Source organism: Crocodylus siamensis, chromosome 2 (genome assembly GCF_052110815.1).
Source record: "Crocodylus siamensis isolate JL-2025a chromosome 2, ASM5211081v1, whole genome shotgun sequence".
Classification (NCBI taxonomy): domain Eukaryota; kingdom Metazoa; phylum Chordata; order Crocodylia; family Crocodylidae; genus Crocodylus; species Crocodylus siamensis.
The window spans coordinates 143,485,686-143,500,003 of record NC_143396.1 but is presented as its reverse complement, the minus strand read 5'-3'; the positions used below and the strand labels follow the sequence as shown (position 1 = coordinate 143,500,003).

The 14,318-nt window shown below is 43.3% G+C and overlaps 1 protein-coding gene across 4 annotated transcripts in view; it reads right to left on the bottom strand.

Annotated features, from left to right (window-relative positions):
• The window catches only part of ARHGAP24 (Rho GTPase activating protein 24), a 413,576-nt gene extending 400,556 nt beyond the window's left edge, over positions 1-13,020 (bottom strand). The window contains exon 1 of one of the 4 annotated variants that reach the window (XM_090037005.1): positions 12,915-13,020. The gene's annotated coding sequence lies outside the window, so the exon portion shown is untranslated. Of the gene's footprint in view, positions 1-12,652; positions 12,669-12,914 lie in introns of those variants that run through there. The other 3 variants (XM_090037006.1, XM_090037009.1, XM_090037010.1) reach the window with 3 other exon arrangements.
• Positions 13,021-14,318: the final 1,298 nt, after the last annotated feature.

Sequence of the window (14,318 nt, the reverse complement as noted above, 5' to 3'; positions counted from 1 at the left end):
GCTCTGGCACTACTTATACAATCTGCTTGTGCCCCCTGAGGTCCTGGCAGGACTCCAGAGATGGGTGCTGGAGTTTTTCTGGATGGGACAGCACTGGGTTGCTGCAGAGGTCCTGATACTCCCCTTGAGGGAGGCTGGCCAGGGCCTGGTTTGCCTGAGCAGCCAGGTCCTGGTTTTCAGCCTTCAGGCCCTGCAGAAATGGTAGGCATAGGGCCACCTGGGGCATGTCTTCTTCCACCACTTCTGGGGGCTCTGATACAACTGGCAGCTCTTCAGCCTGCAGGGCTTCTCCCTGCAGGACCTGCCAGATTTCTACCAGGACCTCCTGGTCTCTGCCTCCAGGTCCCCCATAGCAGTCACCCAGGGCACTGACCCGCTTGTCAAGCCCCTCTTCTGCAGCCCCCAGCTGGTGGAGGACACCAGCTCAGTCTGCTTTTCCACCATCCATCGCTGCCACCTACATGCTTGTGTACCACACTGTCCATCATGCTGCCATTGCATCCCTCCCAGCCACCATGTGGCTGAACCTGCTCAGTGACACTGTGCCTGGGGCACTCCAGTGGCAGAGTCTGTATACTCCACCCTCATCCCACAAGCCTCTGGGGACCTCAGTTGGAGGCTCCTCCAGGGAGCCATTGCCACAGGTGTGCATGTGGTGAGCTTCATGGACATCCTGGTCTCCTACCCCTTCTGCAGGGAGAAGGACATGACCCTTGAGTGTGGCAGGCTGCATCCCCTCTACCTCCAGAACCTCCTCCTGAGGTTCTGGTTGAATTTCAGCCCCCACTTTGTTTTTGGTCACCCCATCCATGGCCCCACCAAGTCCCAGGATCCTCCTGGTCAACCTCCTCCTGGCTCTGGCCAAGTGGGCCCTGTACTTGACCAGGAAGGAGGCTCTGACTGGGAAGGTGCCCAGAGAGTGCAGGGCCACTCTCCTTTCACTTGTCCATGCATGTTTCTGGGCAGAGCACCCATGGGCGGTGTCCACCGGCTCCTTGGATGCTATTGAGGACTGGTGTGTGCAGCCTAGCAGACTCTGCTCACTGTCTCCCTCAGGCACACTTATATTCACTTTTTGACCCTTTGAGCCACACAACATTTCTATTGTGTTTTTTCCATGAGCTGTCCCAAGAATTTAGCTGTTCAATTCATCCATTAGCCCTATAAAAAGGAGCTACTCATTAGCCAGGTGGGCCTTACCCATGGCAATTGGATGGACAAATAAATAGGAGCTTCTGACGCTTAGTCACTTGGTATCTGGGGACACTAGCCTATTGTGTCAGCTATACTGCTGAAGCAGCATCCCAAATTCACTTTTTAAAATCCATATTCTTCCACAATTAGAACAAGGAGACAAAGAGGGATTGATCAGCTGGGCAATGTTTTATTATTATATTTACATGTGGATACCCCCTATGCATTGCCAATGGTCCCCTGCCCCCTACAGGGTAGACCTCCCCACACACACAGAGCACATGGACTACCCTGCCTGCAGGGTCCCAGCCCCCCTGCTGGTCTCCAGCTGCCCCCCAAGCCCTCCTACTGGTCTCCTGCCCCCTGTTTATTCCCCTGCTCTTCTTCAGCTGCTGCTGGAGGCTGGAGAGGAGCAGGAGAACAAGCAGGAAGCTCGTTTCACCCCCACCCCTGTTGGCTCCCCAGGATATTGGTATTGTTTGACCCCTGGAGATCCCAGGAATTTAATTTTGCTCCCACACTGCAAATTTGCAATTCAGGGAACTTTGTTTGTTTTTGTTCCTGCACGTGCCTCTTGCAGCATCTCATAAGGGTTTGAGACCCTGCAAGAGGCATGTGTGCGCTCATCTGGACACCCCCCCCCCCCAATGTTTATCGAATACTGACCCTTTATACCTATTCCACAGCATGTACAGGATCATGGTTTATGTTAGGAACATAGGACTATAAGAGAACCCTTGGCAAAACCCAATCCTCAACCATGGCAGGCAATCACGCGAACTGCCCTCAAACAGATTGTTTCATTTTAAAAGCAGTTAGGATTTTTGTTGGGGCTACAAAAATCTATCTAGTACTAGAAGGCTTTTCCAGAACTGCTTGTTGCTCTGACCATTGAAAGCCATCTTCAAATTTCCATATTCATAGCCAGTGTATACCCATTTGTTTGTTCTAGCATTTCCTTTTAGTTCTAAAGTAACTCTTTTTTCTAGTGTTTAGCCTTCTTCTCCACTGTCCTCCCCCACAATTTGTTTATAACAATCATATCCTCTCCCAGCCTTCAGTTTCTTGCCTCTTTTGGTCACCTCCCACGAAATGTGAAAGCCAAAGAGATGATGGACAATATCCAACATGATGGTCAATTTTGACAATACCCACTGCACATGTTCAGAAGAATAAAGATTTGAGCTATTTATAACCCCTGCCTTAAATTAAGTCTTTTTCCCCCCTAGAAACAGGCATTTGTATTTAAAATAAGTTAAATTTTCATTATACAAAAAAAATTTGTATTTGTAAGTTCTCTCTCAATTTCTTGCTGTGCACATATTAACGTCTCTTAGGAGAGGAACCCGACAGAGCTTATCATAAATCTCAGTTTACACAAATACATGAATTTTAAATGTTATTCATTATCCAGTCCCGGAGAATGAAGGTAGATGAGTCAACTATGCAGATGCAGGGGTTTCCTGGGAGAAATAGAACTTCTTAGCTCTAAGCTTCCTTGAATCAGAGTCTGTGGTACACTGTGTCCCCCATGATTAGAACCTTACATACAAATAACCTAACTGAAATAGGTCCCTTTTTCACAGGCTGCTCTGATGCACATACCACTGTAGTCTGATGGAGCAGACTCCAGCATCATGTCTATCAGCATCCCTGCACTGAAAAATGGTAGTGGGGTACTTTAAACTAAAGCTTGTTTAATAGCTTTACTTTAAAGTGCCCCACTGCCATTTGAGAGTCCAGGGATGCTATTACATGTGATGTTTTAATTAGCACAGCTCTGAGAGCTGCACTAATTAAAAGGAGTCCCCTCCCCACTGCCTCCCAGAGCACATCTATAAAATGCCCTATGAGACCAGCTTAAAAAAAAAGTATTTCAGTCCCATGTTTTGCGTTTGCACACACTAAAAGCACACACCCGATCTTAATATTGTCTCTAAAGGCAAGCTTCTAGCCATTGAGTTTAAAGTAAAAGACAGCTGAACTTCTTAAATAATAAGACCCCAGCTCCTGGAGTCATTAAAGGAGGACATTCAGTATCACAAGCCTTGTGTTAAAAATCATGAAGGCTGGCAAGACTGAATCTGGCAGACATTTAAACCAAAAATGCTTTTCTAAACTGAAGTACATCTTACCAAACTTTAAAATTTTTTTAATCTTAAAAATCATTTTTCCATGTCATGCTAGAAGCTTTTCACTTTGAACCCTGTGCCAACACAGTTTCTAAATTCTTTAAAAATTCATTATAAGCAGGAAATTTTAATAACTTTCTACTTTATACAAAGTTATTCCAATTTCCTACTGCAATAAACAATTAGCAATGAATGATTATTCAACTCCTTGTAGCTCGTTCAGTCTAAATTATTATTTTTAAATGAACGATGTCCACATAACAGAAATCTGTCTAAAACCTCCAGCCTTTCACTTCTACATACCGTGTCTATTTATTGTAAAGGAGGTAAAGCTATGAAGATCAAGCTGGATTCTATTCTATCTTGTTCATCATGAAAAATATTAGGGCCCCAACCTTGAAATTCATTATTGACATGCATGTGCAGAATAAGGGCCTTAACTATCAGGGTACATCTAAGTCATGTACAGATATTTAGTTTCTCCTGGGACAGTCACTACTCTCAGAAGAGAAACCATAAGTCTACAGATATTCAGGATTTTCTTCCAAGGCAAAAATGGCTACTCCAGAAGGAGAAAAACAAACAACCCTAGAACAACTAAGGTTAAATCATTCCCAAAAGAATTTCTCCTGTTAAAGCATACACAGTTTCTTCTGAGAGAAGCCACACTTCAGTTCTCCAGTATCCCAGAGTGCTTTATTCTTGCCTTTCCCCAGGGAGACATCATGTCACTCACTGGACTCTGTTGCTCCAGCCAAGCAGGAATCATAATACTTCCCCTTCACAATCTCTACACTGTGCTGCAAGGAAACACAGGCAGTTTGGGTCAGTCAGTCAGGACTACCCTGTCCAGTGCTACCATTTGATCTCCAAAAAGACTGAGGGAATCTGCAGAGCACACTGAGATGTATACACAGGGGAACCCTGGCTTTGCAGTGTCAACACTGAAAGCATGTTGTTTTTCAGTGGCTTAGCAGTCAAATGTCTGTTCAGGAGTCTCTAGGTAAGTTTTTGAACTAGGAGAACAAACCTGGGAGAATTAGCCCAGATCATCTGATGTATACATCTGTGCACCACATCTGCTCTCAAGCATGCTAGAAAAAGAGCTCTTGAGAGCAGATTGAATTTTATTGGTAGATGTACTAGGAGTTGCAGCAGGGCAAGGGAAGTGATTCTTGCCCTCTATTAAACACGGGTGAGACCATATCTGGAGTGCCGTGTTCAGTTTTGGGCCTCCTACTACAGAAAGGATGTAGACCAACTGGAGAGAGTCCAACAGAGGGCAACAAAAATGGTGAAGGCCTGGGCCACATCACTTGTAAGGAGAGGCTGAGGGAACTGAGCTTATTTTGTCTAAAGAGAAAAACTGAGGGAGGATTTAATAGCAGTCTTCAACTACCTGAAGGGGGGTTCAAAAGAAGATGGAGCTAGACTGTTCACACTGGTGGCTGATGACAGAACAAGGAGCAACAGTCTCAAATTGGAGCAAGGGAAGTTTAGGTTAGATATTAGGAAGAACTTTCTCACTAGGAGAGTAGTAAAACGCTAGAACAGGTTACCCAGAGAGGTGGTGGAATCTCCATCTCTGGAGATTTTTAAGACCTGGCTAGACAAAGCTTTGGCTGGGATGATTTAGTTGGGGATGTTTGTGCTTTGAGTAGGGGATTGGACTAGATGACCTCCTGAGGTCCCTTCCAGCCCTAATTTTCTATGATAGACTATTAGTTTGCACTTGTAATACCAGCAAGCTTATAAACTCAGCAGGTTCAACCTTGAAGTTATTGAGATGGGCATATTTTTGTTCCCATGTTTATACCTTCTTGAAAATTCAATAACTAAATCATAATTTTGAAGCATGACACTCATGGTGCCCATTTATAAAGTAGCTTTTGTACTGCATTCTGCCAGGAAACAATTTATTTCTTCTCATAACAAAGCCAACCTAAGCTTATATAAGAAAGCATAAATAATAATGGACAACAGTTTGTTTCTTTTTGCCACTTGAATTATAAAGGTACAGTTTTTCACCTGCTTCAAAGAACACTCCTCTCCCCACCCCTTTTAGCTTGTTTCTTGGGACAGGGGAAGGGAAGAATTTCTAGAAACAGCTGCACAAATATTGCAAACTGGTTATTTCCAGTGTCCAGGGGTTTTTGTTGTGGGGTTTTTTTAAGCCACCTTATGATGGATAACTCCCATGTCTGTCCATAAGACATGATTTTGATCTTGTTTCAAGAAGTGAGGTAGAAGGTAAATTCAAACACACACCAAGACAGTGAAAATGAGTGACAGCAACAGCCAGCATGACACACCTAAACACTAGATGGCAAGAGACCAGTCTCTAAATACTCCGAGGTATTTTAGAGCAGGGCTGTTCAACCACACAACCCACAGCACCATGTCACCTGGCCCGTGGGGCTCTCCAAAGGTCTAGAAGTTTAGCAGTGAGGGAGTGGCTGCCAAATTTCTAGACCCAGGGGAGCCCTGTGCCCTACACACTGCCCAAACCCAGCACAAAGGCACAGCAGAGATGGTTCTGGGCCCCAGGGCCGAATCCCCATGTTGGGGGTTGGAAGGGGGTGGCACTGGGCCCACATGGCCCAATCCCAGTGTGCAGGGGAGGGTGGCAGTGCCAAGGCTCCTGAGGACCAATCCTGGTGGGAGGTGGCATTGCCAGACCCCTCAGAGACCAGTCCCAGTGAGCGGGGAGTTGTACTAGGGCCCCTTGGGACCAACCCTGATGGGAGGGAGTGGTGCCAGGGTCCCAACCCAGCATAGGGGGCAGAAGGGGATGGTATGACAGCCCCCAGGGACCAATCCTGGTGTGATGAGCAGTGTAAGGCCTCCCAGGACCCAGTCCTTGCATGAGGGGCAGGGAAGGGCTAGTGTTTGGCCCCAGGGCATGATAATGGCATATAGCACTCCATCAAGCCTGCAGACCAGCTCCAGGACACTCACCTGGCCCACAGGGCCAAAATGTTGAACATCCCTGCATTACAGCAAGGAGACCAACATTTAGCTCATCATTTTGCCATTCCGTGGACTAACAAAAGACCAGGCTACAAGACCAGCCACATGTTCACAATGTGAACCAGAAATCACCACTTCCACTTTGCCCTGGGTGCCCAACCATCTCCCTACACTGCTGCTCCCATGCATGCCCGTAGGTGGAGACCACTGAAGGACAGTAGCACAACCTCTTCCTACCACTGTTTTTTCTACATTGTCACATATGAAGGCAAGAGATCACATAGACAAGCTGTAGAAGGACTGAGCCCCAGACACTGCTGTGATACTCTTTTGTGGTTACAACTCCTGCCTTGCTTGGGCTCCTTAGGTACTCTCCCTCCTGTCCTGCTCACCATGCCTTGATGGAGTTATTGGTTTTGGAAGTGGGAAGTTGCCCAGGTACCCTAGAGCAATCTCTAGTCCTTTGGTCTGCCAGCAAATCCCTCTTGGGCCCTCTAGTTCCACTGCTGCCCTCATACTCAATGGACTCTCCTGGCCCATCCATACCCCAAGGCCTTTGATGCCTTATGGGCTGTTTGTGGTCTCTAGCCTCCCCTATAGTCAAACTTATGTCTTGCAGGTGTTACTGGCGATCCCTCAGATGGGACATTTTGCTCCCTAGTCCATCAGGCCCTTTTGGGCCTCTATACCCTTTCTGGGGCCTCACCCTTCTCCTCTTCTCTCTCACTGGTCCCCTTAGCCTAAGGCCACATTGCTGGACCTAGCTTCTGGGCTTCAGCCCTCATCTCATCCTTCTAAGCCATGGTTTCACCCCCTTGGTCCCATCTCCCCCCTGCTCTCAGCATTGCTGGGATCTTCTCTGCCCCTCATAATCCCAATTAAATCCACCACTGCGAATCATAAGCAATCTGGCTATTACTAAAACTCTTAGCTCACTGGCTATATACCAAACCCAAACCCATCCTGGGGCTTAATCCTCTGCCAGCCCTTAGCTCCTGACTTGCCATTTCTAGGCAGCAGCCAGTAACCCAGCAACAGTCATCTTGGTGCAGAACTCTTCTTTCTGCAGCCTGTAGGGACAAACTCTCTGCCCTGACTCAAGCCCTAGGCTCATATGCCTCCCATGCTCTGCCTCTTCTGGTCAGCTGTCTCCCCAGCCACTTGCTGGGGTTTCCAATCAGGGCCTGACTGGTACCTCCCAGGGCAGCTTGCTATTGCTGCTCTGGCTGCTTTAGGACTGCATTTGCTGCCCCTAGCAGGGCTCTGTCCTATTATTGAGCAAGTAGCACAGCAATAACCATTCATATGTCTATCCCCTGGCTGCCTATTTGCCTACAGCCAGCTCATCCTATGCAAAGTTTTTCCCTACCCAGGGACTTCTCTGTTGCTGCTTTTCCCTCAGTCAGGGGCTCCCCATTACTTTGTTTCACAAGCCTTATGTTACGTTCCATCTTTTGGTGAGGCCAGAACTGCTTTCTGCTTTTTTTTGTGACCCATATTTTTCCAATTGCTCCCACAGTCCAATAAAACAAGATATGACCCCATACACCATTGACATCAGCTCAGAATGGAACTCAGTACTTTTAGTGCTAAAGCCAGGAGGCTACAGATCACTGCACTGTCAGCAATCAGAAAGCTCTTAAGCTATCTGATTTTCCACAGATTTTTAAACAAAGAGTGAATCTGTTTTGATAATACTGATGGTGCCAAATAACTAATAACTCAGTGAGAATCCAAACCTGCAAAACTCATCTCCTGACTGCATCTCTGTATAACAGCAAGTGCAACATGCTACAAATCTCTAAAACTCACTGGAAAATCATTTTTAAGTTGACAGAAAACATGTAGAATGCTAGGTAAAAGCAAAGATACTAATATACTAAAATCAAGGCATTCTGGCCTTTTAAACACAACAAGGAATGCCTCCTGTCCTAGTTCTAACTTGTTTTAGGCTTCTTAAAACTACTGGGTGATAACAGATGTGGCGCTTTGAAGCAGTGTCAGCAAGGCAGTTTAAGGAAGAGACGAAATATACCATGGGCCAAGATTACACCACTGGGGAGTGGGCTAGGTGGCTCTTCTCTCACTGCAGAATGATCATCCACTTTCCTTGCGAGTCCAGCCAGTCCTTACTCACAAAACCAGAGAAGTAGAACAAGCTTGGTAACACATCCTACCAAAGGCAGTCAAATCCCAGAGTCCTCCCCTGCCAAAAACCATGCTGGGATCATTTTCAGTAGTCAGTGAGAGACCTGAACAGTCATGCCATACCCTGGGTATCTCCCAAGCAAAAAGGAAAATCATCTCTTTCCTCGACTTTTCTCCTTCTTGTTTTCTTTGTGGATTTGACCTAATTGGCAGACACAGAAAACCACTATAGGTAGGTGGAATATAGTTTATATTAATACAGAGTTGGAGGGCAAGCTTGTGTGTAACTGGCCACCTTCTTCAATCCATATAACACTGATTGTTCTAAGGATTCAGGGGGCCAGCCAAGGTTTCAGACCTTGGAAGAACTACTAAGGGAGGAGTCAGAGTTGTGATGCCCAGGTGACCATATAGCAATGCTATCAGATGGCTGCTCAATGGCCCATGGGCAGGGTTCTACAGGTTTCATAATTCCACACCTGTGGAATTACCCAGAAGATTCACCTCAATTTAGAAATCCTTTTTTTCCAGCAATTGTGGCTGGGAAAGGAATCTTGAAAATACATGTCAAACTGATTCAGCAATGCCTGCCTGCTATGTTACTGTTTTTCAATGACCTGGGAAAAAAGCATTGCTTACATAGTTTGCAGATGACACAAGTGGAGAAAAAGTTAATTATGAAGAGGACAAAGACTGAATCACTTTTTGTAAGTTTGTTTCAAGCAACAATATGCATTTCGGTATGGCCAAATAATGAAGTTATGTGTAGGTCAAAAAGGGCAAAAGATTCTGGAGGCCTCGATAGTGGGTCTGAAAGAGGTCTGGTGGCTATGGTGGATAATTAGGTACAGATGAACTCCCAATGCACAAATCATCAGAAAGACTAATGAAAATGCTAGATGTGTACACAAAGTAGTATCAAAGTTATATGACCTCTGTATTTCATCCTGATCTAACAGCTACTGGAATACTCAATTCTAGTATCTACAATTCAATAATATGTTAAAAAGTTGGAGAAGGTTCAGAGAAGGGCAATGAGAATAATTAAATTGGATAACATGCCTTGCAGAGAGAGACTCAAGGAAACTCACTCTGTTTAGCTTTACAAAGAAGAGGTTAAATAAATATTTACATGTTGAACAGAAATTTGGTAAAAGTGTGCTTCATTTTACAAAAAAAGGATAAAACAAGGCCCAATGGCCAAAGGTTGAACCTTGACAAATTTGGACTGGAAATTATGCACATATTCTAACACTGAAGATAATTAAGCTTAAACAGCTTTCCAAGAGTTGTTGGGGAACCTTTATCAAGAGATTTCTTTAAATAAAATAATACTTTCTAAAAGAAATGCTCTGCATCAGACAAAAAAAAAAACTGATGCGAGTCGTGGCACATCAAATGAGAACAGCCCTGCTGGCCTTATAATCTATGTGTACTTCATCCTTTCAGTACAGTTCACAGTATGCAAGACAACTATTACTACAGAAAAGTAGTTAAGGAAACAAAGGACCTGATATTGCAAGGAACCACACCTTAGAGAACAGGCACCTTAATGCCTTTCAGTAAGTCTCTCCAGGTCAGAGTTGAGACATACAGCTACATGGTATGAGGTCTTGCATACCTTTCCTCAAGATCAAGAGGTGCTTCTTTTTTTTTCCCCCCCAGAGTAGTCAGCTGAGCACTTTCTGATCGCTAAGAAAACTGTTTGTTTGGGGTTTCTTCAATTTAAAAAGTAAAATAAAATAAAAATAAAGGGTGTGTGCAATGGAAAGACCTGACATTCCTAAACTGGACTTCCCTGCCCCCCCCCACACAAAATCTGCTAGTTTGTATCACTGGCAGCTATTCTAGATTTTACTAGTATTTTCTAGAATATTCTAGTATTTTGCTTTATTTTCAGCAAGCCACCAGGATACATATTTAGCATAAAATATACATGTAGGCTGTGTACATTTGCTTGTAGTTCCTTCTCTGTTTCATTTATGAAGTATAGCTGAGCTTTAGATTCAAGTGTTATTTCAAGCTCCTAGCCTTCTAAAGGCAGACACTGTAGTAATATGGATTTATTAAGATACCCATGTACCTTCCTACACTAAAGTAATACCTGGCATGTGTTCTTCAGCTTGAAGCACTCAGCATCACAAAACAAACAAACAAACAAACAAACAGATAGCAAATGAAGAAAACACAACAAGGAAAAGGAGAGAGATTGCACTGATTTCTTGACTGAAAACTAACACTTCCCTCTCAATTACAGAGGAGCAAGGGCATTGAAATACCAACCTGATGCTATGATGAAAGTGCCAGACAGTCTACACTAGCACCGTTTTCTTATTCATGTCACAGAAAAGAATAGTGGATTATTAACAACTCTGGAGATAAAGCATACTTCTAAAGGCCAACAGATCACACTAGGAATAATAAAAATGCTGCTAGTAAACCCCAAAGAGCTGAAAGTGAAGAGCACTAAAGTAATAGGATGCAAATCACTTTATGCCACCTGCTGTGAAGCATCTATGGTTCCCATTTTTCCAAGTGTGTTCAAGATTGCATATTGAATAAAGCCAAGACAGATGAAAGTCCCTGAAAGCTGTGTGTGTTCTGCAGCTGTGTAGAGCAGGGGATTTTTGGTTGTTGTTTCTCCTGAAGACATGACCTTATCATATATTCGTCCTAGTAGCTTTATAGCAATTTCCCTTCAGAGGTCCTAATTCCTCCTGCATGTAACTCCATGAACTTCATCTTCCTAGCAAAGCAGAAAAGGTTGTGAAAACTAAATTTAGCTCCAGAGGCAGTGGTACAGCAGGATTCTCACCTGCAGTCAGGGAGATCCAGCTTTTAAAGTAATGCCCTTGAGCTGACAATGAGGCTAGTCCAAGTAGGCATCTGTTTTATCCCCAATATACCTTGTTTGTTATGAGCTATAAAGGAGGGAAGACAAAAGCTAGCTGGTAAGAAAGCAGCATTCAAGAGAAATAGAACTAGATAAAGCAGCATGCATGCATGAATTGCCATGTACAAAGAGGGCACTTGTAAATGTATTTTGGTTTTAGTCTATAAATTCACTGTATCACATGACATGACAACCAACTCCACACCATAGTATCTGAATTTCATGAGACTAGGAATAAGAACTTCACTCTCAATCTCTCTTCAGCTTTCTGCTTAGAAGTGCAAACATACAAAGCATTACCAAACAGCAGCATATGTATGTCTCTGTATGGACTGCAAGATTCCAATGAATTTGTCTGGGCAAAGGCAGAATGCCCTGTTTTTTTTCAGTGATAAATCCCCCTCCTTTTTTTTCCTGACAATTTTCCCATGAAACCTGAACAAGGTAATACTTCTTTACAGGTAAAAAAAAGAATACCACAATAGAAGAAGGTATCCTGAGGATGATGCACTGAATTCACATATTTAAACAAATACAGCCCCACTGAAGTCATTATTTGTGTACACAGCATGAATAATTTGATTGTTTCTACATATATATGGGCACTTGTACATGAAAAGGGTCATTCTATTTATTTCTAGTTGATAGCTAGCAAGGTAACTGAATTTCTCAAAGTACCAGATCCTGTTAGAAATCCCATATAAAATTTGTTTTAAAGAGAGCCCACAAATTGTCAGCCTATATACATATTTCTGAAATTTAAAAAGGAGATATAGATATTTCATACAAGTCCAAAGGAGAGGGAAAAGGAAAGATAACCACTATGGCTTAAACACAAAACCACTTGGGTAGCTTTGAAATCTGTTACACATTCCCAAACTCTTTGGTGATTACAAATCAAAGTACTATCATAAGCTCTGTCCCAGTAAGCCTCTTGTCTAGGAAGTTGTACTACAGACCATGTGGTAAAAGGAACATGCTAAAAGAATTATCACAGACCCAAAGATTAAAATTAACATAGGAATTCCCAACACACACTGAGCTTTTACTGACTGTGGTATCATGATCATGCAGTACTTAGATGACAGGGCAGTCTATTTTTATCCATGAAAACATCAAGAAAAAAAGAATGCTACAAAGTTTGTAATTTAAAAGAGCACAGAAGCACACTACAGTTCCCCCCTTGACAAGCAGCAACATTATCACAGACAGCTGGCTTCTTCCTTCTGGAGGCTGGTAAATTTGTCCGGTCAGAAAATGTAGCTTTCTCTGCAGTTAATTACACTACATTAATTTTCACATTAATTTCACCTACCCTGCTTCCAACTGCACTGATCCAAATAAGCGGTCGCTCCACTAGATAACAGAGGGAGGAAAAAAATAAAGCATTTCTACTTCCTATAACTGGGAGAAATATTCAGACCCAGAAACACAGTAGCTTCACAAGACAGTTTCAGAAAGGAAATAGAGTAGAGCTAAAATAAGCTGTCACACCAATTAAAAGTTGTTTTTTCCCCCTCCTCTGTTGCTCTTGTATGCTCAGATCATAGTCCTCAGAGACTCTGAGTCTATGTTACCTTAACACAGGAGCTCTGCAGTACCACGTACTTGAGAAATCCCAGAAACTGTGTGTGGAAAGAAGTCCAAGAAGTTAGAAAGGGTGATTGTGTGTATGAATGTGTAAATATACAGTACAAGAGGCTGGAACAAGCCAGCAGGACCAGCCCCTAGACACAGCCTGAGGTTTCAAATTTCATCAGCAACTGGCAGCTCTGAAACATGCTAATGGGCAGTACTGTTGAGTCAGAGAGGATTCCTTCCTAGCTAAACAGCTCACTTTTCAGTTCTCTCTGGAACCTGAGTGACATCAGCTGTGCCAGGCTTCACACAGCAGTGATCATTAACTGTTTAGCCACATGTCCACTACTACTCCTGGTTCCTGACCCTCACTCAGCTTATGAATGCAGCTTTCTCTAATTATCTGAATGTTTCCTCACTCTGCTTTTCAAAAGTTTTGCTTTCCTGCTCCACATCTTGTACCACATCTTCTAATAGCTTGTTTATTTCTCCAGAAAACAATCACTTGATACCCATTTTGCTGGGGTCATCTGATTCCAGCAGTCTTTCCTGCCCAAGTGCAGGCAGGCTGGACCCAATGATCTACAAGGTCTCTTCCAGCCCCTAACAAACATTCCCTCGTGTATTATTCATCATTGTGTATTTTTGACTCAGGTAGAGTCAATTTATATCATTACAAACTTCTGACAAACTGCTTTGTTTTCATCTGAAAGCTGTTGGTAAAGAATACAGTTGCAGCTCAGAGGATGACACAGAAGGGATCATCACATCCTACATTTAACTCAAGAAGCCTTAAAAAAAAAAATTCAGACTGCCTGCCTCAAAGATTGCATTTCATCATCTACTACCATAAGGTCAAGAGACCCAAAGAAACATGTACTGCGTTACACATACACTTAGAGGATTTCCTCAAAGGGAAAATATTTATTACTGAGATAAGTACAGATTGAGAGAGATCCTTTATAACCATGTGTAGACTTAAGTCATTTTTCCCCAATTTTGGTAGAGATTTATGTATTTATAGAAGCCTGGAATTGCTTAGACAAGCAGCTGTATTAAGTTTGAAGACTGTTTCTATGCCTTAGTTTTTCCATCTATTTAAAAGAAGGACAATATTATCATTTCCCCATCTGACAGATGCTTCGGCCAGATTAAGTCTGTTGAACATTTTGAAGGAGCATGCTATATGCATACTAAGTGCCCAGTTCTGCACATGGGTGTAACTCATTGTTTTCTGTAAGAATTACAGCCATTCAACAGAGAACAAAATCAGGTCTTAACAGTTACTATTCATCCTCTAAGTTACTCACAGTTCTGCATTTGACATTTGTTGGAATATAGACTCAGCCTGAGCAACTCAGTGCGTCAGACTGTTCCATTTTCTCCAACATTCAGAGATGGAA